This window comes from Hyla sarda, chromosome 2 (genome assembly GCF_029499605.1).
Source record: "Hyla sarda isolate aHylSar1 chromosome 2, aHylSar1.hap1, whole genome shotgun sequence".
NCBI lineage: Eukaryota > Metazoa > Chordata > Amphibia > Anura > Hylidae > Hyla > Hyla sarda.
Window position 1 is genome coordinate 84,919,992 of NC_079190.1, and position 26,924 is coordinate 84,946,915.

Here is a 26,924-nt window from a genome sequence, read left to right on the forward strand (position 1 = left end):
CCCCCGCATTACCAGACGCTACTCACATTATCCATAGCAACGCCCAGTGTTTCCCATAGCAACGCCTGAAAATAAGCTAGTATAACAATACCTAAAATGCTAGTATTGTCCATAGCAATGTATAAAAGGCTAGTGTTGCCCATAGCAAAACCTGAAAGGCTAGTATTGCGCATAGCAATGCCAGAAAGGTTAGTGTTGCCCATAGCAATGCCTAAAAGTCTAATGCTACCCATAGCAATGCCTGAAAGGCCAGTGTTGCCCATAGCAATGCATCAGATTCTAGCTTTCCGCTCTGGAACCCATGGATGATCTAATTGGTTGCTGTGGGAAACTGACACTTTGCACTAGTGTCTCCTAAAGTATTTTCCTGCTATTGAAAATCTGTTCTATTAAAAGGGGTTGTCTGGAGAATTACATTTTATATTTAAAATGAACCTGTCCTATTGGAAATAGGAGGAGTTGAGCAGATTGATATACAGTTTTGGGAGAAAAGTTCCAGGACCATCTATTCATTCATTCTGAAGTCATGTGGGCGGTCCTACCCTCTGTTGCCCTAAGGCTAGGTTCAGACTGCAGAATCTCCAGGCAGAAAATTTCCGCCCGGAGATTCCGAGTGCGGCCAGCGCCGGCTAAATCAGTCGGCGCTAGGACCGCGTGGACACTGCAGTCTCCAATAGACTGTAATGTGTTCCGCGCGGATTTCCGCCTGAAGAAAGAGCACCGCCTTTCTTCAGGCGGAAATTTCTAAGCGGATTTTCAAAGCGGATTTTCCGCTTCACAAATTCCGAAGTGTGAATTTGTGAACGGAAAATCATTCACTACACTATACATTTTAGAAAGCGGAATTTCCGCCTGCAATTTCAAAGCGGAATTGAAGGTGAAAATTCCGTAGTCTGAACCTAGCCTAATAGACGCTGCGGTCTTAGTGGCCGCAGCATCTACAGGGTTAACCCAGGAGCGGAGCGCAGCTCCGATCCTGAGTGCGCTGAGGTGGCCTTCTCAGATGGGGCCCTCCTCACCACGGATCGCTTCACACAGTGAAGCGACGGAGGAGAGGGTGAAGGAGGAGGCCCACACCAGATCCCTGCTATTGGTCCATCTGTACTGACGGACCAATAGCAGCGATCGCCGGCCTGGGACCGCTGCAATTGGTCCCTGGCCGGCTTCAGGGAGGCTCGGCTGTGCAGCACAACCCGGCGGCGCTGTGACAGTTTATTCTCATCAGGTACATGTACGTGGTGTTGCGGGAAGTCGTCCCTAATCAACACGTTCATGTACCTGATTTTGCAGGAAGGGGTTAAGTATGTTTAAAATTTCCCTATTTTGACCCCTATGACTTTCTTATTTTTCTGTATATGGCCCTGTATCAGGGCTTACTTTTTGCGCCGTGATCTGTAGTTTTTATTGGTACCACTTTTGCATATATTTGACTTTTTGATCACTTTATTAAATTTTTCTAGGATGTGATGTGACCAAAAAACAGCAATTTTGGACTTTAGTATTTTTTAAGTTTACGCTATTCATTGTAAAGGGAATCTGTCATCAGTATCACCTGCACTAACCTTGTTGGTACAGAACTGTACTGCGGATGGCACTAATGAAAATCGGACTTACCGCTCCTCGATTCGTGCCTCTAGTCTTCAGTATATATGCAAATGTTGAGCTTGGTGCATGGGGGCAAATTCCTAAGCCCCAGGTACACAAGTGAGGGGCTTATTCACATTTTTTAAAACTTTTTTTTCTCGCATTTTTTAGGATCCCACAGAGGGCTATTCATAGAAATCTATTGATTTCTATTATTGTTCAGGGCTATTGTTACGCCGAGCGCTCCGGGTCCCTGCTCCTCCCCGAAGCGCTCGCGGCGTTTCTCTCCCTGCAGCACCCCGGTCAGACCCGCTGACCGGGAGCGCTGCACTGACATGGCCGGCGGGGATGCGATTCGCATAGCGGGACGCGCCCGCCCGCGAATCGCATCCCAAGTCACTTACCTGTCCCGGTCCCCGGCTGTCATGCTCTGGCGCGCGCGGCTCCGCTCTCTAGGGCGCGCGCGCGCCAGCTCTCTGAGATTTAAAGGGCCAGTGCACCAATGATGGTGCCTGGCCCAATCACCCTAATTAGTTTCCACCTGCTCCCTGGCTATATGATCTCACTTCCCCTGCACTTCCTTGCCGGATCTTGTTGCCTTAGTGCCTTGTGAAAGCTATTACTGTGTTACCCATACTGTGTTCCTGACCTCCTGCTATTTCCATATTGACTACGAACCTTGCCGCCTGCCCCGACCTTCTGCTACGTCTGACCTTGTCTCTGCCTAGTCCTTCTGTCCCACGCCTTCTCAGCAGTCAGCGAGGTTGAGCCGTTGCCAGTGGATACGACCTGGTTGCTACCGCTGCAGCAAGACCATCCCGCTTTGCGGCGAGCTCTGGTGAATACCAGTAGCTTCTTAGAACCGGTCCACCGGCACGGTCCACGCCAATCCCTCGCTGACACAGAGGATCATTATCAGCTAGCCGAATCGTGACAGTAGATCCGGCCATGGATCCCGCTGACGTGCCGCTGCCTAGTAACGCTGATATATCCACGCTGGTCGCCCAGCAATCCCGACAGATCGCCCAACAAGAACACCAGCTGTCGTACTTGACCACCATGACACAGCAACTTCAGTCACAGCTACAGCAACTTCAGCCACAGCTACAGCAACTTCAGTCACAGCTACAGCAGCTGCAACAGCAACAACCATCTCCTCCGCCGGCTCCTGCACCTCCTCCGCAGCGAGCGGCCGCTCCTAACCTCCGCTTGTCCCTGCCGGACAAATTTGATGGGGACTCTAGACTCTGCCGTGGTTTTCTGTCACAATGTTCCCTACATTTGGAGATGTTGTTGGACCAATTTCCTACAGAACGGTCGAAGGTGGCTTTCGTGGTCAGTCTCCTGTCTGGGAAGGCTTTGTCTTGGGCCACACTGCTCTGGGACTGCGATGACCCTGTCACCGCCACTGTACACTCCTTCTTCTCTGAGGTTCGCAGTGTCTTCGAGGAACCAGCCCGAGCTTCTTCTGCCGAGACTGCCCTGCTGAACCTGGTCCAGGGTAATTCTTCAGTAGGCGAGTACGCCATCCGATTTCGTACTTTCGCTTCCGAATTATCTTGGAACAACGAGGCTCTCTGCGCGACCTTTAAAAAAGGCCTATCCAGTAACATCAAAGATGTGCTGGCCGCACGAGAGATTCCTGCCAACCTGCATGAACTTATCCATTTGGCCACCCGCATTGACATGCGTTTTTCGGAAAGACACCAGGAACTCCGCCAGGAAAAAGACCTTAATCCCTGGGCACCTCTCTCACGGTATCCCTTGCAACCTACCCCTGTGCCTCCCGCCGAGGAGCCTATGCAAGTAGATCGGTCTCGCCTGACTCTTGAAGAGAGGTCTCGCCGTAGGGATAAAAATCTATGTCTGTACTGCGCTAGTACCGAACATTTCTTGGTGGATTGCCCTATTCGTCCTCCACGTCTGGAAAATGCACGCACGCAACCTGCTCACGTGGGCCTGGCGTCTCTGGGTACGGAGTCTGCTTCTCCATGTCTCACTGTGCCCGTACGGATTTCTCCTTCTGCCAACTCCTCCTTCTCTGCCGTGGCCGTCTTGGACTCTGGTTCTTCTGGAAATTTTATTCTGGCCTCTTTGCTTGATAGGTACTGCATCCCGGTGACCCGTCTCATCAAGCCGTTCTACATTTCTTCAGTCAACGGAGTCAAGTTGCACTGCACTGTGCGTTATCGTACAGTGCCCCTGCTGATGAACATTGGACCACATGTCGAGAAGATTGAATTTTTGGTTTTACCCGGCTGCACCTCTGAAGTCCTCCTCGGTCTGCCATGGCTCCAGCATCATTCTCCCACCCTTGACTGGACCACTGGGGAGATCAAGAATTGGGGTCCTGCTTGCCTCAAGAAATGCCTCACTTCTGCTCCCAGCCCCGCCTGTGGAGCCTCACTGTCTCCTCCTGTGCCTGATCTCCCAAAGGCTTATCAGGACTGTGCCGTGCCTCCTCATAGCCCCCGTCCTGGTGACCCTCTGCCCCCCCTCCCCATTCCCACTCCTTCTGGACTGTCTGCCGTGCATGGGCATACCCAGGACTTCGCTGTCCCCCGGAGGGAGACTCTACAGTCGCTCCCGATGTCCTCGTCCTGTGTGCAGCGACATTCCGACAAAAAGAGGGGGAGACCTAAGGGGGGGGGTACTGTTACGCCGAGCGCTCCGGGTCCCTGCTCCTCCCCGAAGCGCTCGCGGCGTTTCTCTCCCTGCAGCGCCCCGGTCAGACCCGCTGACCGGGAGCGCTGCACTGACATGGCCGGCGGGGATGCGATTAGCATAGCGGGACACGCCCGCCCGCGAATCGCATCCCAAGTCACTTACCTGTCCCAGTCCCCGGCTGTCATGCTCTGGCGCGCGCGGCTCCACTCTCTAGGGCGCGCGCGCACCAGCTCTCTGAGATTTAAAGGGCCAGTGCACCAATGATGGTGCCTGGCCCAATCACCCTAATTAGTTTCCACCTGCTCCCTGGCTATATGATCTCACTTCCCCTGCACTTCCTTGCCGGATCTTGTTGCCTTAGTGCCTTGTGAAAGCTATTACTGTGTTACCCATACTGTGTTCCTGACCTCCTGCTATTTCCATATTGACTACGAACCTTGCCGCCTGCCCCGACCTTCTGCTACGTCTGACCTTGTCTCTGCCTAGTCATTCTGTCCCACGCCTTCTCAGCAGTCAGCGAGGTTGAGCCGTTGCCAGTGGATACGACCTGGTTGCTACCGCCGCAGCAAGACCATCCCGCTTTGCGGCGGGCTCTGGTGAATACCAGTAGCTTCTTAGAACCGGTCCACCGGCACGGTCCACGCCAATCCCTCGCTGACACAGAGGATCCACTATCAGCTTGCCGAATCGTGGCAGCTATTCATGAGTCATGACGGAGTCACCCCCCTCATCCAGGGGCGGACTAACCGGCCGGTCCGATCAGACACCGTCCGAGGGCCCGGCCGGGTTAAGGGCCTTTCGCCTCAGCTTCTGAGGATCCGGGACACTTGGATTGCGATACACGTACATACAGGAGAAGGCGTCCCCTCTGTCTGAGCCGCATCTGCAGCTTACACAGAGGAGACGTGACCTCCGCCCTCATGCAGCACGCAGTACAGGCGCCGATGACGTCAATAATCGGCGCCTGTACTCTGGAGGGGAGAAGACGCAGGCCCCTGCATGGGACATCAAGTGAGCATTTTTTTTTTTTTTTTTTACTCTGCCTATACCTATGGGGGAGATGGGGTAACTCTGCTTATACCTATGGAGAAGAGGGGGGTGGGCAACTCTGCCTATACTTATGGGGAAAGGGGGAGGGGAGGGGGGAAACTCTGCCTATACCTATGGGGAAGGGGGGGGGTACTCTGCCTATACCTATGGGGAAAGGGGGGGACTCTGCCTATACCTATGGGGAAAGGGGGGTGGTAACTGTGCCTATTCCTATGGGGAAGAGGAAGGGGGGGGTAACTCTGCCTATACCTATTGGGAAGAGGGGGGGGTAACTCTGCCTATACTTATGGGGAAAGGGGGAGAGGATGGGGGGTAACTCTGCCTATACCTATGGGGAAAGGGGATGAAGGGGGGGAGGTAACTGTGACTATACCTATGGGGAAAGGGGGGATAACTCTGCCTATACCAATGGGGAAGAGGGGGGAGGGGTTACTCTGCCTATACCAATGGGGAAGAGGGGGGAGGGGTAACTCTGCCTATACCTATGGGGAACAGGGGGGGTAACTCTGCCTATACCTATGGGGAAAGGGGGGGTACCTCTGCCTATACCTATGGGGAAAGGGGGTTTAACTCTGCCTATACCTACGGGGAAAGGGGGGGACTCTGCTGCCTATACCTAAGGAGAAAGGGGGGTTAACTCTGCTCCTATACCTATTGGTAAGGGGGGTTAAGTCTGCTGCCTATACCTATGGGGAAGGGGGGGGGCTAACTCTGCTGCCTATACCTTTGGGGAAGGGGGTTAACTCTGCTGCCTATACCTACGGGGAAGGGGGGGGCTACCTAACTTTATACCTGGATGCCTAACTACTTACCTACATACCAGGTTATCTAACTACCTACATACCCAGCTACCTAACTATGTACATACCTGGCCTTCATACACGGCTGCCTAACTAATTAAGGGGGGGTAGGGAGGGGGTGTAATTAAGGAGGAGGAGGGAGTGGGTGTAATTAGAGGGGGGAAGGGAGGGGGGTGTAATTAAGGGGGGGTGCAGGATTTGTTCATTTTATTGATGGGGATTTGGATTTGTTTCTATTTGGTGCAGATGAAAAGTGTTTAAGGGTGCAGGGATTTAATTTATTAAGGGGGGGTTAAGGGGTTTTATTAAGGGGTGTTAAGGGGTTTTATTAAAAGGGGTTAATGGGTTTTATTAAGGGGGTGTGCATGGGTTTTATTTTATTAGGGGATGCAGGGTATTATTTTATTAAGGGGGTGCAGGGTTTTATTTTATTAAGGGGGGGGTTAATGGGTTTTATTTTATTAAGGGTGTGTGCAGAGTTTATTTTATTAAGGGGGTGCAGGGGATTCCAATAAATGAGGGTGTTCAAGGTGTTATTTTTTTATTAAGGGGGTGTGCAGGTTTTTATGTGTAGGGGTGTATGAACTTTATGTGATGGCGGTGCAGGGTTTTTATATGAAGAGGGAGGGGGTATGGATTTGATGTGTAGGGTGGGTGCAGGGTTTTTATGTGTGTGGGGTGCCAGAGCTGAGTTTTATGGACTGGGGTGCAGGGTTTTTGTATAAGGGGAAAGAACGGGCAAGGGTTTTCTAGATGGGGGAAGACCAGGGATTTGTAGACGGGGGCAGGGCAGGGGTTTTCTAGAAGTTTTTCACCAGCCCCTTTCTACAAAATCCCTGTCCTGGCCCCCTTCTGCAAAACTCCTGCATTTGTGCAATACATATTATTGAAAACATTAAAAAAGTTTGTGCGTTTTCTTACTTTCTTGGGTTGGGGAGGGATGGGGGCAAACACAGGGTCCGCCCGAGGAGGTGGTGGTGGTGGGGGGGGGGGGGGTATTGCCAAACAAAGGGTCCGCCCTGGGTGCCAAATGCTCTAGGTACGTCCCTGCTGATCTGTAATATTTGCAATGTACTTGAATGATCTGCCTTCTGGCAGACTATACAAGTGGATAGCAAATATTACCTCCGGCCACCATCTTGACTTATTGGACCCCCCGTCAGGGCCGGATCATCATTGGCGCTCATGGAGCACCTGCTCCGGGCCCGTGCGGGTTGCTCAGTAGCGGATCGGGGCCCCCCGATAGCCCGGCCGCGGACACTTTAAAACAGTGACCAGCGGCGGCTCCTGTGGGCCCGGACTCCTCCTGCTTTTTCTATATTTTATATTTCCTTACCTGGCCGCGCTCGGCAGGCTCAGGTGATGCGTCGGGTCATGTGGGCTGTGACGAGTGACGTCTCCTGTGGCTCCTCTGCACGGCGTCAGGGACGTCACTCATCTTTTCCTGCAGCTACAGGGCACAGTTTTCTTCATTACACCCCAGCGCTGCAGGAAATGATGAGTGACGTCCCTGACGCCATGCAGAGGAGCCGCAGGAGACGTCACTCGTCACAGCCCACATGACCCGACACATCACCTGAGCCTGCTGAGCGCGGCCAGGTAAGGAAATATGAAAAATCGAAAAAGGAGGAGGAGGGGGGCGCAATGAGCAGGGGAGGATTATGAGTGGGGGAGAATGATGAGCAGGGTGGGAGAATGATGAGCAGGGGGGAGAATGATGAGCAGGGGGGTAATGATGAGCATGGGGGGGAGAATGATGAGCAGGGGGGTAATAATGAGTAGTGTTGAGCGGCATAGGCCATATTCGAATTTGCAAATATTCACGAATATATGGACGAATATTCGTCATATATTCGCTAAATTCGCATATTCGTAATATTCTCGTTTTATTTTCGCATATGCGAAAATTCGCGTATGCGAAAATTAACATATGCAAAAATTAGCATATCCAAAATTTACATAAGAGAAAACTCGCACGCCAGTCTCACACAGTAGTATTAAAGCCTTCTTTACACCACACAAGCTGGAAGCAGAGAGGGGTGATCACTGTGATGTGTACTGTGAAAAAAATAAATAAAGAATATTCGTAATTACGAATGTATAGTGCTATATTCGTGAATATTCGCGAACAACACTAATAATGAGTGGGGGGGGGAGAATGATGAGCAGGGGGGGAGAATAATGAGCAGGGGGGGAGAATGATGAGCAGGGGGGGAATGATGAGCAGGGGGAGAATGATGAGCAGGGGGGAGAATGATGAGCAGGGGGGAGAATGATGAGCAGGGGGGAGAATGATGAGCAGGGGGGGAATGATGAGCAGGGGGGGGAATGATGAGCGGGGGGGGGGGGGGAGAATGATGAGCAGGGGGAGAATTATGAGCAGGGGGGGTAATGATGAGCAGGGGGAGAGAATGATGAGCAGGGGGAGAATGATGAGCAGGGGGGAGAATGATGAGCAGGGGGGAGAATGATGAGCATAGGGGGAGAATGATGAGCAGGGGGGAGAATAATGAGCAGGGGGGTAATGATGAGCATGGGGGGCGGAGAATGATGAGCAGAGGGGGGGGAGAATGACGAGCAGGGGGGAGAATGATGAGCAGGGGGGGTAATGATGAGCAGGGGGGGAGAATGATGAGCAGGGGGGAGAATGATGAGTGGGGGGGATGATGAGCAGGGGGGAGAATGATGAATGGGGGGGGATGATGAGCAGGGGGGAGAATGATGAGCAGGGGGGGAGGATGAGCAGGGGGGATGAAGAGCAGGGGGGGAGAATGATGAGCTGGGGGGAGAATGATGAGCTGGAGGGTAGAAAGATGAGCAGGGGGGGAGAATGATGAGCAGGGGGGGAGAATGATGAGCAGGGGGGAATGATGAGCAGGGGGGGAGAATGATGAGTGGGGGGGATGATGAGCAGGGGGGAGAATGATGAGCAGGGGGAGAATGATGAGCAGGGGGGATGAAGAGCAGGGGGGGAGAATGATGAGCAGGGGGGGAGAATGATGAGCTGGGGGGAGAATGATGAGCAGGAGGGGAGAAAGATGAGCAGGGGGGAGAATGATGAGCAGGGGGGGAATGATGAGCAGGGGGGAGAATGATGAGCAGGGGGGGGGGAATGATGAGCATGGGGGGCGGAGAATGATGAGCAGAGGGGGGGGGGGGAATGATGAGCAGGGGGGAGAATGATGAGCAGGGGGGGGTAATGATGAGCAGGGGGGGAGAATGATGAGCAGGGGGGAGAATGATGAGTGGGGGGATGATGAGCAGGGGGGAGAATGATGAGCAGGGGGGGAATGATGAGCAGGGGGGAGAATGATGAGCAGGGGGGAGAATGATGAGCAGGGGGGGAATGATGAGCAGGGGGGAGAATGATGAGCAGGGGGGGGAGAATGATGAGCAGGGGGGAGAATGATGAGCAGGGGGGGAATGATGAGCAGGGGGGAGAATGATGAGCAGGGGGGGAGGATGAGCAGGGGGGATGAAGAGCAGGGCGGGAGAATGATGAGCTGGGGGGAGAATGATGAGCTGGAGGGTAGAAAGATGAGCAGGGGGGGAGAATGATGAGCAGGGGGGGAGAATGATGAGCAGGGGGGAATGATGAGCAGGGGGGGAGAATGATGAGTGGGGGGGATGATGAGCAGGGGGGAGAATGATGAGCAGGGGGAGAATGATGAGCAGGGGGGGGAGTGATGAGCAGGGGGGATGAAGAGCAGGGGGGGAGAATGATGAGCAGGGGGGAGAATGATGAGCTGGGGGGAGAATGATGAGCAGGAGGGGAGAAAGATGAGCAGGGGGGAGAATGATGAGCAGGGGGGGAATGATGAGCAGGGGGGAGAATGATGAGCAGGGGGGGGGGAATGATGAGCATGGGGGGCGGAGAATGATGAGCAGAGGGGGGGGGGAATGATGAGCAGGGGGGAGAATGATGAGCAGGGGGGGTAATGATGAGCAGGGGGGGGAGAATGATGAGCAGGGGGGAGAATGATGAGTGGGGGGGATGATGAGCAGGGGGGAGAATGATGAGCAGGGGGGGAGGATGAGCAGGGGGGGGGGGAATGATGAGCAGGGGGGATGAAGAGCAGGGGGGAGAATGATGAGCAGGGGGGAGAATGATGAGCTGGGGGGAGAATGATGAACAGGAGGGGAGAAAGATGAGCAGGGGGGGAGAATGATGAGCAGGGGGGAATGATGAGCAGGGGGGGAGAATGATGAGTGTGGAGGGGGGGAATGATGAGCAGGGAGGGAATGATGAGCAGGGGGAGAATGATGAGCAGGGGAGAATGATGAGCAGGGGGGAATGATGAGCTGGGGGGGGAGAATGATGAGCGGGGGGGGGAATGATGAGCAGGGGGGAGAATGATGAGCAGGGGGGAATCATGAGCAGGGGAGAATGATGAGCAGGGGGGGGGGAATGATGAGATGGGGGGAATAATGAGCAGGGGGATGAATGATGAGCGGAGGGGGGGGATTAAGAGCGGGGGGAATGATGAGCGGGGGGAGAACGATGAGCAGGGGGGGAATGATGAGCAGGGGGGAGAATGATGAGCAGGGGGGAGAATGATGAGCAGGGGGGGAATGATGAGCAGGGGGGAGAATGATGAGCAGGGGGGAGAATGATGAGCAGGGGGGAGAATGATGAGCAGGGGGGAGAATGATGAGCAGGGGGGAGAATGATGAGCAGGGCAAAACACGAGAAAGGAGGCGGGGGGGTTAAATATGGAACAGCGGCTGATAAAAGGGGGAGGAAGGGGGGGGGCAAACTGAGGATCAAGGGGAATCAAAGTTGGGGGGATGATGAGGCATATAGTTCAGAGCTTCCAAGTAATTTATTTGACATTTATTTTTTTCCCCTCAAATTTTCCTGTGAAAATGAGGGTGCGTGTTATATGCCAGTGCGTGTTATACGCAGATAAATACTGTCATTCCCCCTACCTACTGTGGGGGAACTGGGGGTGGGGTTGGTGAAGAAAAGTGTAGTGGAGAAGGACCAGGAGGGCATGGGGCACTGAAGTGAGGTTGTTTGGGGGGGGGGGGGGGGTGAGGTAAGGTAAGTGTGAATTTGGTAAAGGGGGTAGAGGAGTGTGAAGGGGACTGAGGGGGGGGGTAGGGGGTGCAGAAAATTGGAATAAAGGAGAAGGACCAGGAGTGTTAAGATGTCTAGGGGTGGAGTACTCCTTTAAGGACCAGGGGAGGACTAAGACTAAGTTTCCAGAGAAGGCAAAAGCACAAGAAAAAAAAATGCCAAAAAATTACCATAACACAGGAAAAAGCAGTAGCAGTTTTTCTGTGTTTTTGCAGGTAAAAAAAAGGGGGAAACCTAGCCTTAGGGGTCTCTGGGAGCAGGAGTCTGGAGGAGGACTTAGGGGTCTGGGGGGCAGAGGGGTCTGGGGGAATTAGGGCTCGTCCACACTACGAACTTCCACCAGCAGAATTTTGTATGTTTTCAATGAGATGCTGCTGCTCTGTGCACAATACGGAAGACACAGTGTGTGGTAGTATTATTTTTAGAGGGCCTGATGTTTGGCAGTATAATATACAGGGTACACAGGGTTTGGCAGTATTATATTTAGGAAGCACAGTCTCTTGAAGGGTTATAATGATTGTTGTCTTTATACAGAGGATGAGGATCGGCTGGCAAAGTGAGGAACCAATGATGTCCAGGCGTCGAACTTAACAGAGAAAGATGGAGCTGAAAGAAGACCTGGCGTCTGGACCAGATGAAGAAGAAAAGGAAAGACAACAGAGAAGACGTCTCCTGTGAGTCATTTTATGTCTGTGTATTCTCCTGACTGTCCCACTTCTAAGTTTTGCAGTAATAATGGATGACACTGTACCCCAATTTGAGGCTCCAGCTGTTACAAAACTATAACTCCTATAATGCCTGAAGATCTCCAGACATAATGGGGGTTGTATCTTTGCAACAGCTGGAAAGAGTGACCTGAACTGAAGTGATTTTAGACCATGCAGCCCATTTTATTTCAACGGGGGCCTGACTCCTGTGACACCCACCATCATAATGAAGTGCTCCGTCTTCCAGGCAGTCTTAATCTGGCCCTGCCCCCCGTAATCATGCTGCGGGTGGTCCAATGAATCTCACAAAGCCCTGCAGATACTTAGGAGACATCTAAAGGGTTATTGGCGGGCGTTAGCATGATTGCTGATATCCGCCAATAGCAGCGGGTCCCTGACTTCTGATAGCAGCTGGGACACATGGTCTATAAAGCTGCTTCTAAACTCGCTTCATAAATCTGAAACAACTCAGGGTGTAAATGTACGTCCTGGTGCGCTAAGTACAAGGCAGCCAGGGTGCACATTTATACCTTGTGTCCTCCAGGGGTTAAATTGGTCTGTTTTCACATTAGTGACGTGATGGGTGCAGTTTGGTCCAAAGAGTCACATGTGAAAAAACAGTCAAATATACTCAGCGCCAATCAGACAAATAATAAATCTAGAGGGATGAGAAAAGCAATAGTAAGTCTGGCCTTTATCTTCATTCTGCTGTCAGTACAATTATAACTATACTCAATTTATCTCATTTTTATTATGTTTTACAGGATGGGGGATATGTTTCTAGTTGTGGGGGTTTGACGGCTGGGACCCCCGCGATCTTTTGCAGTGTCCCGATGTTCTGAAGATTTGGTTTACATGCCTCCTCTATGCACTGTCTATGGGAGAGCTGGATATACACGAGCTCTGTGTGATGGTCAGAACCACTCTATGCACATAGCGGTGGTCGCTCCGTGTATAAGGAGACCCAGGGCGCTGGGCAGGAGATCAAGAGGTGCAGAAGGTGGAGTAGTTCTGACATGGTATATATTATGCTTGCAGCAAGGGCAACTCTAAAACTGAAAGTATATCTGAGAATAGCTGATAATGACTTTCCTTGCCAGTCCTTCCACTAAGCATCATCATTCTGGGTGAGTAAACACTATTTCCAGCAATACTTTATTCCTTTTTAATACTGTTGTAATCTTTTCATATTCAATAACAGTTTAAGCAGAACAGTACCAAGTTTCTCCTGTAGGAGGCTTCACACAGTGATTCTTTCATCTTCACTACAAAGTGAACGCAGTTACTAAGCTCTGCATACACCCCACATAGTGTGGACCGTTAGTAAATTATTATTCAAGGTAAATATTTGGTCAATCTGCATTTAGGATAATGTACACTGTTTCCTTCCAGGGGAGCCATATGGCATGCTTCATTTTGCTCATTCTCCTGATCAGTGGTGGTTTCAGAGCTGAGCCCCCAACCGATCAAAAGTTTTGATATATCTATGTGATAAGTGAAAAGTTTTTTTTTTTTCTTTAATGACAAACACTTTAAATCTTAATGAATATATAATTGATAGGGGATACGTTTTAGATTGCGGGGTGTCCGAGTGCTGAAATCCTCCGTGATCTCCTACACGGGATCCCTTCTCTCCCCGGGAATGGAGCATGTCAACCCCTGCATAATGTGGGGCAGGACACGCCCCCTCTATATCTCTATAGGAGGGCCGGAGATACAACATTCGGCTATCTTCGGCTCTCCCATAGGGCGTGTCAGCGGCTGCTTTGTGCAGAGATCGACGCGCTCTGTTCCTAGGGAGAGCCGGGATCCTGTGCAGGAGATCATGGGGGGGGGTCCCTTTGGTCGCCCTATAGGGGATACATTTTTGGCACGATAGTTCTCCTTTAATGTAATCTGTAAACCTGACGTGGCTGTCCTGCAGCTGTGAACTTGCTGTGGACTCCGTTTGTGTGAATATACCCTTATAGTATGGTCACATGTACAGGATCTGCTGCATATTTTTCCTGCATATTTTGTGCAGCTGATTTTGCTACCCATTAACTTCAGTGGGTGGCAAAATAGGCTGCACAAAATATGCAGCAAAAATATGCAGCAGATGCTGTGCGTGTGAACGTACTCTTAAAGGGAGTTTGTCAACTCTGTTTGCTGCTAAGAGCTACTGAAATAGTTGAATAAGTTAGGCAACCACCATCAGCTCCAGGGTAAGTACAGTTTGTATACCTCTATACAGTACCATAACAGCTATCCATTAGTGTCTGCAGCTCGTAGTAGCAAATACAGCTGACAGATTCCCCCTGTAATCACTCATTTAGGTCTATAGAGGGTGGATGCCACCCTTCCAAACAAATATTAGCAGTATGTAAAATTTAAAGATGATGGCTGGGGACTAAGGTGGAGAGAGTACCCTAGGTCAGTGTTACCAAAGCATGGTCTTCATGTCCCCCAACAGTTCTTGTTTTCAGGATTTTCTTAGTCTTTACAGGTGATATAATTGTGATGCCTGATGCACCGACCATAGTTCAATCTCCTTTAACACAAGGGAATCCTGAAAACATGAGCTGTTGGGGATACTTGAGGACTGTGCTTGGGAAACACTGCCCTGAATAGTATAACTGAGTAACAGACAGGGAATATTGTCAGTGCTGACAAAAAGTACTGGAAGCGATGACATGGAGCTCTTCTTATGTGCATGAGTATGGTCTGCTAGCTGAGCATTGCCTTTGTGTATTGCCTACGCATGCGTCCAGAGCTCTCTGTGATCGGTGAGTAGAGTGTAGATGTGCACAGGGACATCAGGTGTGCTCTGCCAATCCCAGCAGAGCACACCTATGGATTTAAAATGTTCATTTGGCGGGGGACAACCTAACTCTGGGCATGAGAGGAGGGCAAACTACCTGTAATCACACAGCAGGATGGAGCGTTGAGCACAAGATGTCCAAGGAACAAACATGAACGTGGGTCGACAGTAAGGGGAAATCTCTGTACTTTAATGCTCAATCGGTGACAAACAAGAACAAAAAAAAAAAAAAACAGGCAAGCTTTGGGAATATATTTTAGATGCCTTTCACAGTATTTTATAACTTTTGATAATGTTTTAATTTAATGCAATTTTATTGTACCCGAGTACTCCTTTAACGACATAAGGGGAGAATTATTGCGCTGTCTTATTGTAAGATTCTCTTTGTTGCCCACAGCAACTAATCACAGCTCAGCTTTCATCTCTCATATTGCTTTGGTTAAATAAAAGCTGAACTGTAATTGGCTGCTATGAGCAACAAAGATAATCTTACGATAAGATAGCACAATAAATCTCCCCCATAATGTTGCCGCTTTTAAATCCATGACTCGAGCTGCTGCTTCTGGTCTACTCCCTTATGCAGGTTCCTTCTCTGCAGTGCCATACTACAGATTGTGCCTCTAAGGCACTTCCTTTTTTGAACATAATAATTTACATACTTGTCTACATGTGCTCATTATCACCAGTAGAGGGAGCCAAACAATTTATCTTTGTTGAATTCAAAATGTATTAAACCAGCAAGTTTCTAGAATCAGAGATGTAAGTTGAAGCTCCTTGGTCCAAATGCAAAATCTATATGAGGACCCCCACTTACCTAATGCTATCTATAATAGTGGTGACTATTTACGTGGCAGTGGCCACAATTTCTTATATTTATCACTGCAGTCACATAATCGTCTTGAAAATAATAGTGGTCTGATCGGCATGTTCAGCAAGTCAGCTCAACTTTTACTGACATTTACTAATGTTTTTGAGGATTTTGCCTGACCATAGATAGAAAGGCGTGGAAAGGCATTTTTTTTTTTTTTGGAAAAAAAAGAGTAAGGAATTTGTTCTTTTTAATGATAAATAATATATTTATAACATGGTATTTAAACTATATAAAATATGGACCTTCCTTGAAACACTTGATAATCAGTCTCACCTGCAAATAAGCAAATGCTGGAATACAATTAAAATATTGAGAATGCAATTTTTAAAGAAAATCAATATGCATTTGTGTCTCTAGGGGCGCTGCAGTGAAAAGATTTCAGTTTAGTTTGGTTGTGGCTATGCAGCTCTATCTCATTGGTATTACAGTAGTTGATTGTTTCTGTTTTCTCAAATCGGCCTTAATTGACATTCATCTATCTGATTCCTATTAATGTTCTCCCCCATCACAGATAATGATCTCCCCCATTACAGATAACGTTTTCCCCAATCATAGATAATATTTCCCCCATCACAGATATTGTTCTCTCCCCATCACATATATTGTTCTCCCCCATCACAGATAATGTTCTTCCCAATCACAGATAATGTTCTTCCCAATCACAGATAATGTTCTCCCCATCACAAAGAATGTTCTCTCCGCCTAATGTTCTGCCCCATCACAGATAACGTTTCCCCATCACGGATAATGTTCTCCCCCATCACAGATAATGTTCTTCCCAATCACAGATAATGTTCTCCCCATCGCAAATAATGTTCTCTCCTCTTAATGTTCTGCCCCATCACAGATAACGTTTCCCCATCACAGATAATGTTCTCCCCCATTACAGATAATGTTCTTTTTTCTTGGTTCTTTTTTGTTTGTTTTCCTGAAAAAAAAAAAAAGGAGTAAGGAATTTGTTATTTTTAATGATAAATACGGTAATGTTTATAACATGGTATTTAAATGTTTAATGTTTTCCCCCTCAAAGATAATGTTCTCTCCCCATGAAAGATAATGTTCTCTTCCCATCACTGATAACGTTCTCCCCCATCACAGATAATGTTCTCCTCTATCTCAGATAATGTTCTTCTCCATCACAGACAATGTTCTCCCCTATCACAAATAATGTTTGCCTATTGTCTGAGTCTGGCTGACTAGTAAATTGGTTTTATTTTCCTCCTCTCAGTGAAATGGTGAGACCAACATCCAGCATTGAAATTCTTAAAAATGTATCAAACTTCACTCTTCATTTTTAAAAAAAATTTCTGAAAATGTCCATTTATTCTGTTAAAACAAACTTTTTTTTCCCATGGCTTTAAAATTTCCAGAAATTTTACATATCTACATCTGACACACCTCCCACCCCGGGTGAGTATACCCAAATCCACTGTGTTTGACCTCTGTAGTCCCCATTTAGAATATGAATGTACAAATCACCATTAGTCATCTCTATTTTTGTGGTTGTGTTTTCTACATAAAAGTCTACAACCTTAGAGCAGAAATCGATCGTCAATTGGTTGTTTTATCTAATCACAAATGATAGGTTAATAAAAAAATGTCTGAAGTATCTTAGGTATGGCCAGTTTAATGAATAATACACTTTCTTTATAAAAGAAAGCTACTGCCTAAAATATTAATGCATGCATAGCTAGCAACATACTGATTGGGTTTCTCTTGCAGTTCCCAGCTCTAAAGGCTGTAACTAACTGCTCCTTTGACAAAGTAGTACAGTGCAAGGAGGACAATCCCTCATAATCCCCTGCATATAAAAGTCTATGTGCAGCAGAAGAATAGAGAGGGGGCGTGATAAGGATAATAAGGCTCAAATGTTTGTATCATTACCCTCTGTCCCTCTTCATTGGGTCAAGGACAGAAGAACAGTGGGTGCTTTGTTTTTCCCTTCGGAGCTGAGGCAGCCAAGCACATGATAAGTAGTAGTCAGACAGTGACAATACTAGAATGGCATGTTAGATAGGCCAGTTCTGACATAGACATCACTCTTTTAATGAATGCATTTTCACAAGCAGGGCCACCAATGCTGTATAAAGGATTATAAGATAAACATGATATGAAAAACAACATTTTCTATCAAACATATATGAAATTCAGTGGGTAGAGTAGGCAGAAATGCGTAGGCCAGTGTTGGCAACAAAAGTTCACTTTTTTTTTAATAAATATTTTTTTCCCTTAGTAAGATGCTCTCTTTGTCTTTTTAGCATCTTAAGGTCTTGTTACACACCACGGTGTTACGCCGAGCGCTCCGGGTCCCCGCTCCTCCCCGGAGCGCTCGCAGCATCCTCGCAATTGCAGCGCCCCGGTCAGACCTGCTGACCGGGTGCGCTGCAATATCTCTCTCAGCCGGGATGCGATTCGCGATGCGGGAGACGCCCGCTCGCGATGTGCATCCCGGCTCCCGTACCTGACTCGTTCCCCGTCTGTCTTGTCCAGGCGCGCGCGGCGCCGCTCCTTAGGGCGCGCGCGCGCCGGGTCTCTGCAATTTAAAGGGCCACTGCGCCACTGATTGGCGCAGCAGGCTTAATCAGTGTGTTCACCTGTGCACTCCCTACTTATACCTCACTTCCCCTGCACTCCCTCGCCGGATCTTGTTGCCATTGTGCCAGTGAAAGCGTTTCCTAGTGTGTTCCTAGCCTGTGTTCCTGACCTCCTGCCTTTGCCCTGACTACGATCCTTGCTGCCTGCCCTGACCTTCTGCTACGTCCGACCTTGCTCTTGTCTACTCCCTTGTACCGCGCCTATCTTCAGCAGTCAGAGAGGTTGAGCCGTTGCTGGTGGATACGACCTGGTTGCTACCGCCGCTGCAAGTCCATCCCGCTTTGCGGCGGGCTCTGGTGAATACCAGTAGCAACTTAGAACCAGTCCACCAACACGGTCCACGCCAATCCCTCTCTGGCACAGAGGATCCACCTCCAGCCAGCCGAATCGTGACAGTAGATCCGGCCATGGACCCCGCTGAAGTCCCACTGCCAGTTGTCGCCGACCTCACCACGGTGTTCGCCCAGCAGTCGCAACAGATAGCGCAACAAGGCCACCAGCTGTCTCAACTGACCGTGATGCTACAGCAGTTATTACCACAGCTCCAGCAACAATCTCCTCCGCCAGCTCCTGCACCTCCTCCGCAGCGAGTGGCCGCTTCCGGCCTACGATTATCCTTGCCGGATAAATTTGATGGGGACTCTAAGTTTTGCCGTGGCTTTCTTTCGCAATGTTCCCTGCACTTGGAGATGATGTCGGACCAGTTTCCTACTGAAAGGTCTAAGGTGGCTTTCGTAGTCAGCCTTCTGTCTGGGAAAGCTCTGTCATGGGCCACACCTCTCTGGGACCGCAATGACCCTGTCACTGCCTCTGTACACTCCTTCTTCACGGAGATTCGAAGTGTCTTTGAGGAACCTGCCCGAGCCTCTTCTGCTGAGACTGCCCTGCTGAACCTGGTCCAGGGTAATTCTTCTGTTGGCGAGTACGCCATCCAATTCCGTACTCTTGCCTCCGAATTATCCTGGAATAATGAGGCCCTCTGCGCGACCTTTAAAAAAGGCCTATCCAGCAACATTAAGGATGTGCTGGCCGCACGAGAAATTCCTGCTAACTTGCATGAACTTATTCATCTTGCCACCCGCATTGACATGCGTTTTTCCGAAAGGCGTCAGGAGCTCCGCCAGGATATGGACTTTGTTCGCACGAGACGGTTTCTCTCCCCGGCTCCTCTCTCCTCTGGTCCTCTGCAATCCGTTCCTGTGCCTCCCGCCGTGGAGGCTATGCAAGTTGACCGGTCTCGCTTGACACCTCAAGAGAGGACACGACGCCGCATGGAGAATCTGTGCCTGTACTGTGCCGGTACCGAACACTTCTTGAAGGATTGTCCTATCCGTCCTCCCCGCCTGGAAAGACGTACGCTGACTCCGCACAAAGATGAGACAGCTCTTGATGTCAACTCTGCTTCTCCACGCCTTACTGTGCCTGTGCGGATATCTTCCTCTACCTTCTCCTTCTCTGCTATGGCCTTCTTGGATTCCGGATCTGCAGGAAATTTTATTTTGGCCTCTCTCATCAACAGGTTCAACATCCCGGTGACCAGTCTCGCCAGACCCCTCTACATCAATTCTGTTAACAATGAAAGATTGGACTGTACCGTGTGTTACCGCACGGAACCTCTCCTAATGTGCATCGGACCTCATCACGAAAAAATTGAATTTTTGGTCCTCTCCAACTGCACTTCTGAAATTCTTCTTGGATTACCGTGGCTTCAATGCCATTCCCCAACCCTTGATTGGTCCACAGGAGAAATCAAGAACTGGGGTACTTCTTGTCACAAGGACTGTCTTAAACCGGTTCCCAGTACTCTCTGCCGTGACCCTGTGGTTCCCCCTGTATCCGGTCTTCCTAAGGCTTATATGGACTATGCTGACGTTTTTTGCAAAAAGCAAGCTGAGACTTTACCTCCTCACAGGCCTTATGACTGTCCTATTGACCTCCTCCCGGGTACTACTCCACCCCGGGGCAGAATCTATCCTCTGTCTGCTCCAGAGACTCTTGCCATGTCAGAGTACATCCAGGAGAATTAAAAAAAGGGGTTTATCCGCAAGTCCTCCTCTCCTGCCGGAGCTGGATTTTTTTTTGTGTCCAAAAAAGATGGCTCCCAACGTCCTTGCATTGATTACCGCGGACTTAATGAAATCACGGTAAAAAACCGCTACCCCTTACCTCTTATCTCGGAACTCTTTGATCGCCTACAAGGTGCCCACATCTTTACCAAACTGGACTTAAGAGGTGCTTATAATCTCATCCGCATCAGGGAGGGGGACGAATGGAAGACTGCATTTAACACCAGAGATGGACACTTTGAGTATCTGGTCATGCCCTTTGGCCTGTGCAACGCCCCTGCCGTCTTCCAAGACTTTGTTAATTAAATTTTTCGTGATCTCCTATATTCCTGTGTTGTGGTTTATCTGGACGATATTCTGATTTTAGAAGAACACCGCCAGCATGTCCGCATGGTTCTTCAGAGACTTCGGGACAATCAACTTTATGCCAAAATGGAGAAATGTCTCTTTGAATGTCAATCTCTTCCTTTCCTAGGATACTTGGTCTCTGGCCAGGGACTACAAATTGTTACGCCGAGCGCTCCGGGTCCCCGCTCCTCCCCGGAGCGCTCGCTTCACTCTCGCTACCGCAGCGCTCCGGGCAGCTCCACTGACCCGGTGCGCTGCGATACCGTCTCCAGCCGGGATGCGATTCGCGATGCGGGTGGCGCCCGCTCGCGATGCGCATCCCGGCTCCCGTACCTGACTCGCTCTCCGTCTGTCCTGTCCCGGCGCGCGCGGCCCCGCTCCCTAGGGCGCGCGCGCGCCGGGTCTCTGCGATTTAAAGGGCCACTGCGCCGCTGATTGGCGCAGTGGTTCCAATTAGTGTGTTCACCTGTGCACTCCCTATTTATACCTCACTTCCCCTTCACTCCCTCGCCGGATCTTGTTGCCATTGTGCCAGTGAAAGCGTTTCCTTGTGTGTTCCTAGCCTGTGTTCCAGACCTCCTGCCGTTGCCCCTGACTACGATCCTTGCTGCCTGCCCCGACCTTCTGCTACGTCCGACCTTGCTTCTGTCTACTCCCTTGTACCGCGCCTATCTTCAGCAGCCAGAGAGGTTGAGCCGTTGCTAGTGGATACGACCTGGTCACTACCGCCGCAGCAAGACCATCCCGCTTTGCGGCGGGCTCTGGTGAAAACCAGTAGTGACTTAGAACCGGTCCACTAGCACGGTCCACGCCAATCCCTCTCTGGCACAGAGGATCCACCTCCTGCCAGCCGGCATCGTGACAGTAGATCCGGCCATGGATCCCGCTGAAGTACCTCTGCCAGATGTCGCTGACCTCACTACGGTGGTCGCCCAGCACTCACAACAGATAGCGCAACAAGGCCACGAGCTGTCTCAACTGACCGTGATGCTACAGCAGCTACTACCACAGCTTCAGCAATCATCTCCTCCGCCAGCTCCTGCACCTCCTCCGCAGCGAGTGGCCGCCTCAGGCCTACGACTATCCTTGCCGGATAAATTTGATGGGGACTCTAAGTGTTGCCGTGGCTTTCTTTCACAATGTTCCCTGCACTTGGAGATGATGTCGGACCAGTTTCCTACTGAAAGGTCTAAGGTGGCTTTCGTAGTCAGCCTTCTGTCTGGAAAAGCTCTGTCATGGGCCACACCGCTCTGGGACCGCAATGACCCTGTCACTGCCTCTGTACACTCCTTCTTCTCGGAATTTCGTAGTGTCTTTGAGGAACCTGCCCGAGCCTCTTCTGCTGAGACTGCCCTGTTGAACCTGGTCCAGGGTAATTCTTCCGTTGGCGAGTACGCCGTACAATTCCGTACTCTTGCTTCAGAACTATCCTGGAATAATGAGGCCCTCTGCGCGACCTTTAAAAAAGGCCTATCCAGCAACATTAAAGATGTTCTGGCCGCACGAGAAATCCCTGCTAATCTACATGAACTCATTCATCTTGCCACTCGCATTGACATGCGTTTTTCCGAAAGGCGTCAGGAGCTCCGCCAGGATATGGACTTTGTTCGCACGAGGCGTTTTTTCTCCCCGGCTTTTCTTTCCTCTGGTCCTCTGCAATCCGTTCCTGGGCCTCCCGCTGTGGAGGCTATGCAAGTTGACCGGTCTCGCCTGACACCACAAGAGAGGACACGACGCCGCATGGAGAATCTCTGCCTGTACTGTGCCAGTACCGAACACTTCCTGAAGGATTGTCCTATCCGTCCTCCCCGCCTGGAAAGACGTATGCTGACTCCGCACAAAGGTGAAACAGTCCTTGAAGTCAACTCCGCTTCTCCACGTCTTACTGTGCCTGTGCGGATATCTGCCTCTACCTTCTCCTTCTCCACTAAGGCCTTCTTGGACTCCGGATCTGCAGGAAACTTTATTTTGGCCTCTCTCATCAACAGGTTCAACATCCCAGTGACCAGTCTCGCCAGACCTCTCTACATCAATTGCGTTAACAATGAAAGATTGGACTGTGCCGTGCGTTACCGCACGGAACCCCTCCTAATGTGCATTGGACCTCACCACGAAAAAATTTAGTTTTTGGTCCTCTCCAATTGCACTTCCGAAATTCTCCTTGGACTACCCTGGCTTCAACACCATTCCCCAACCCTGGATTGGTCCACTGGGGAGATCAAGAGTTGGGGTCCCTCTTGTTCCAAGGACTGCCTTAAACCGGTTCCCAGTACTCCCTGCCGTGACCCTGTGGTTCCCCCTGTAACCGGTCTCCCTAAGGCCTATATGGACTTTGCGGATGTTTTTTGCAAAAAACAAGCTGAGACTTTACCTCCTCACAGGCCTTATGACTGTCCTATTGACCTCCTCCCGGGCACTACTCCACCCCGGGGCAGAATTTATCCTCTCTCTGTCCCAGAGACTCTTGCTATGTCTGAGTATATCCAGGAAAATTTAAAGAAGGGCTTTATCCGCAAATCCTCCTCTCCTGCCGGAGCCGGATTTTTCTTTGTGTCCAAAAAAGATGGCTCCCTACGTCCTTGCATTGACTACCGCGGTCTTAATAAAATCACTGTAAAAAACCGCTACCCCCTACCTCTCATCTCTGAACTCTTTGATCGCCTCCAAGGTGCTCACATCTTTACCAAACTGGACTTAAGAGGTGCCTATAATCTCATCCGCATCAGAGAGGGGGATGAATGGAAAACGGCATTTAACACTAGAGATGGACACTTTGAGTATCTGGTCATGCCCTTTGGCCTGTGCAACGCCCCTGCCGTCTTCCAAGACTTTGTTAATGAAATTTTTCGTGATCTCTTATATTCCTGTGTTGTTGTATATCTGGACGATATCCTGATTTTTTCTGCCAACTTAGAAGAACACCGCCAGCATGTCCGCATGGTTCTTCAGAGACTTCGTGACAATCAACTTTATGCCAAAATGGAGAAATGTCTGTTTGAATGTCAATCTCTTCCTTTCCTAGGATACTTGGTCTCTGGCCAGGGACTACAAATGGATCCAGACAAACTCTCTGCCGTCTTAGATTGGCCACGCCCCTCCGGACTCCGTGCTATCCAACGTTTTTTGGGGTTCGCCAATTATTACAGACAATTTATTCCACGTTTTTCCACCATTGTGGCTCCTATTGTGGCTTTAACCAAAAAGAATGCCAATCCTAAGTCATGGCTGTCACGATGCCGGCTGGCAGGAGGTGGATCCTCTGTGCCAGAGAGGGATGGCGAGGACCGCGCTAGTGGACCGGTTCTAAGCCACTACAGGTTTTCACCAGAGCCCGCCGCAAAGCGGGATGGTCTTGCTGCGGCGGTAGTGACCAGGTCGTATCCACTAGCAACGGCTCACCTCTCTGACTGCTGAAGATAGGCGAGGTACAAGGGAGTAGGCAGAAGCAAAGTCAGACGTAGCAGAAGGTCGGGGGCAGGCGGCAAGGTTCGTAGTCAGGGGAGATAGCAGAAGTTCTGGTACACAGGCTTTAAACACACAAAACGCTTTCACTAGGCACAAGGGCAACAAGATCCGGCAAGGAAGTGCATGGGAGGAGGTTAGATATAGTCAGGGACCAGGTGGAAGCCAATTAAGCTAATTGGGCCAGGCACCAATCATTGGTGCACTGGCCCTTTAAGTCTCAGGGAGCTGGCGCGCGCGCGCCCTAGAGAGCGGAGCCGCGCGCGCCAGCACATGACAGCAGGGGACGGGAACGGGTAAGTGACCTGGGATGCGATTCGCGAGCGGGCGCGTCCCGCTGTGCGAATCGCATCCCCAACGGCCATGACAGAGCAGCGCTCCTGGTCAGCGGGACTGACCGGGGAGCTGCAGGGAGAAAGACGCCGTGAGCGCTCCGGGGAGGAGCGGGGGCCTGGAGCGCTAGGCGTAACAGTACCCCCCCCCCTTAGGTCTCCCCTTCTCTTTGTCCGGTAACTGCCTCCCCTGGGATGAGGACACCGGGAAAGGATGGAGGGATTCCTCAACGGCAGGCAGAACAGCAGGAGTAGGAATGGGGAGAGAGGGCAGAGGGCGAGACCTGGCACGGGGCAGTGTGACACCAGGACGAGGGCCATGAGGGGACACAGAGGCTTGCCTGATGGGACTGGGAGGGGGGGAGAGGCATTTCCTGTGGCAGGCAGAGTCCTTAATGACCTTAGGGGGACCGGATACAGGAGGAACCACAGGGTCACGGCAGGGAGTACTGGGAACCGGTTGAAGGCAGTCCTTGGAACAAGAGGGACCCCAACTCTTGATCTCCCCAGTGGACCAATCCAGGGTTGGGGAATGGTGTTGAAGCCAGGGTAGTCCAAGGAGAACTTCAGAAGTGCAATTAGGAAGGACAAAAAATACAATTTCCTCGTGATGAGGTCCGATGCACATTAGGAGGGGCTCCGTGCGGTAACGCACGGTGCAATCCAACCTGGCTCCGTTGACCGCGGAAATGTGGAGTGGCTTGACAAGACGGGTCACCGGAATGCGGAATTTATTCACTAAGGACTCCCGAATAAAATTCCCAGAAGCTCCAGAGTCCAGGCAGGCCACGGCTGAGAGGGGAGAGCTGGCTGAAGTAGAAATCCGAACAGGCACCGTGAGACGTGGAGAAGCCGACTTAGCATCAAGAGACGCCACACCCACGAGAGCTGGGTGCGAGCGTGCGTTTCCCAGACGTGGAGGACGGATTGGGCAATCCACCAAAAAATGTTCAGTACTGGCACAGTACAGACAAAGATTCTCTTCCTTACGGCGATTCCTCTCTTCCAGGGTCAGGCGAGACCGATCCACTTGCATGGCCTCCTCGGCGGGAGGCCTAGGCGCAGATTGCAGTGGAGACTGTGGGAGAGGTGTCCAGAGATCTAAGTCTTTTTCCTGGCGGAGCTCTTGATGCCTCTCAGAAAAACGCATGTCAATGCGAGTGGCTAGATGAATGAGTTCATGCAGGTTAGCAGGAGTCTCTCGTGTGGCCAGAACATCTTTAATGTTGCTGGATAGGCCTTTTTTAAAGGTCGCGCAGAGAGCCTCATTATTCCAGGATAGTTCAGAAGCAAGAGTACGGAATTGTATGGCGTACTCGCCAACGGAGGAATTACCCTGGACCAGGTTCAGCAGGGCAGTCTCAGCAGAAGAGGCTCGGGCAGGTTCCTCAAAGACACTTCGAATTTCCGAGAAGAAGGAGTGTACAGAGGCAGTGACGGGGTCATTGCGGTCCCAGAGCGGTGTGGCCCATGACAGGGCTTTTCCAGACAGAAGGCTGACTACGAAAGCCACCTTAGACCTTTCAGTAGGAAACTGGTCCGACATCATCTCCAAGTGCAGGGAACATTGCGAAAGAAAGCCACGGCAAAACTTAGAGTCCCCATTAAATTTGTCCGGCAAGGACAGGCGGAGGCTAGGAGTGGCCACTCGCTGCGGAAGGGGTGCAGGAGCTGGCGGAGGAGATGGTTGTTGCTGCTGTAGCTGTGACTGTACTTGCTGTAGTTGTGACTGGAGTTGCTGTGTCATGGTGGTCAAGTACGACAGCTGGTGATCTTGTTGGGCGATCTGACGAGCTTGCTGGGCGACCAGCGTAGGGAGGTCAGCGACAACTGGCAGGGGAACTTCAGCGGGATCCATGGCCGGATCTACTGTCACGATGCCGGCTGGCAGGAGGTGGATCCTCTGTGCCAGAGAGGGATGGCGAGGACCGCGCTAGTGGACCGGTTCTAAGCCACTACAGGTTTTCACCAGAGCCCGCCGCAAAGCGGGATGGTCTTGCTGCGGCGGTAGTGACCAGGTCGTATCCACTAGCAACGGCTCACCTCTCTGACTGCTGAAGATAGGCGAGGTACAAGGGAGTAGGCAGAAGCAAAGTCGGACGTAGCAGAAGGTCGGGGGCAGGCGGCAAGGTTCGTAGTCAGGGGAGATAGCAGAAGTTCTGGTACACAGGCTTTAAACACACAAAACGCTTTCACTAGGCACAAGGGCAACAAGATCCGGCAAGGAAGTGCATGGGAGGAGGTTAGATATAGTCAGGGACCAGGTGGAAGCCAATTAAGCTAATTGGGCCAGGCACCAATCATTGGTGCACTGGCCCTTTAAGTCTCAGGGAGCTGGCGCGCGCGCGCCCTAGAGAGCGGAGCCGCGCGCGCCAGCACATGACAGCAGGGGACGGGAACGGGTAAGTGACCTGGGATGCGATTCGCGAGCGGGCGCGTCCCGCTGTGCGAATCGCATCCCCAACGGCCATGACAGAGCAGCGCTCCCGGTCAGCGACACTGACCGGGGAGCTGCAGGGAGAAAGACGCCGTGAGCGCTCCGGGGAGGAGCGGGGGCCCGGA

General features: G+C 50.9%; 1 long non-coding RNA gene across 1 annotated transcript in view; it reads left to right on the forward strand.

Moving 5' to 3' along the window:
* The first annotated feature begins 11,532 nt into the window (after nucleotides 1–11,532).
* Nucleotides 11,533–26,924, forward strand: part of LOC130358717 (uncharacterized) — a 40,866-nt gene continuing 25,474 nt past the window's right edge. The window contains exons 1-2 of the long non-coding RNA XR_008889628.1: nucleotides 11,533–11,855; nucleotides 12,653–13,015. This is a non-coding gene — a long non-coding RNA (uncharacterized LOC130358717). The remainder of the gene's footprint in view (nucleotides 11,856–12,652; nucleotides 13,016–26,924) is intronic.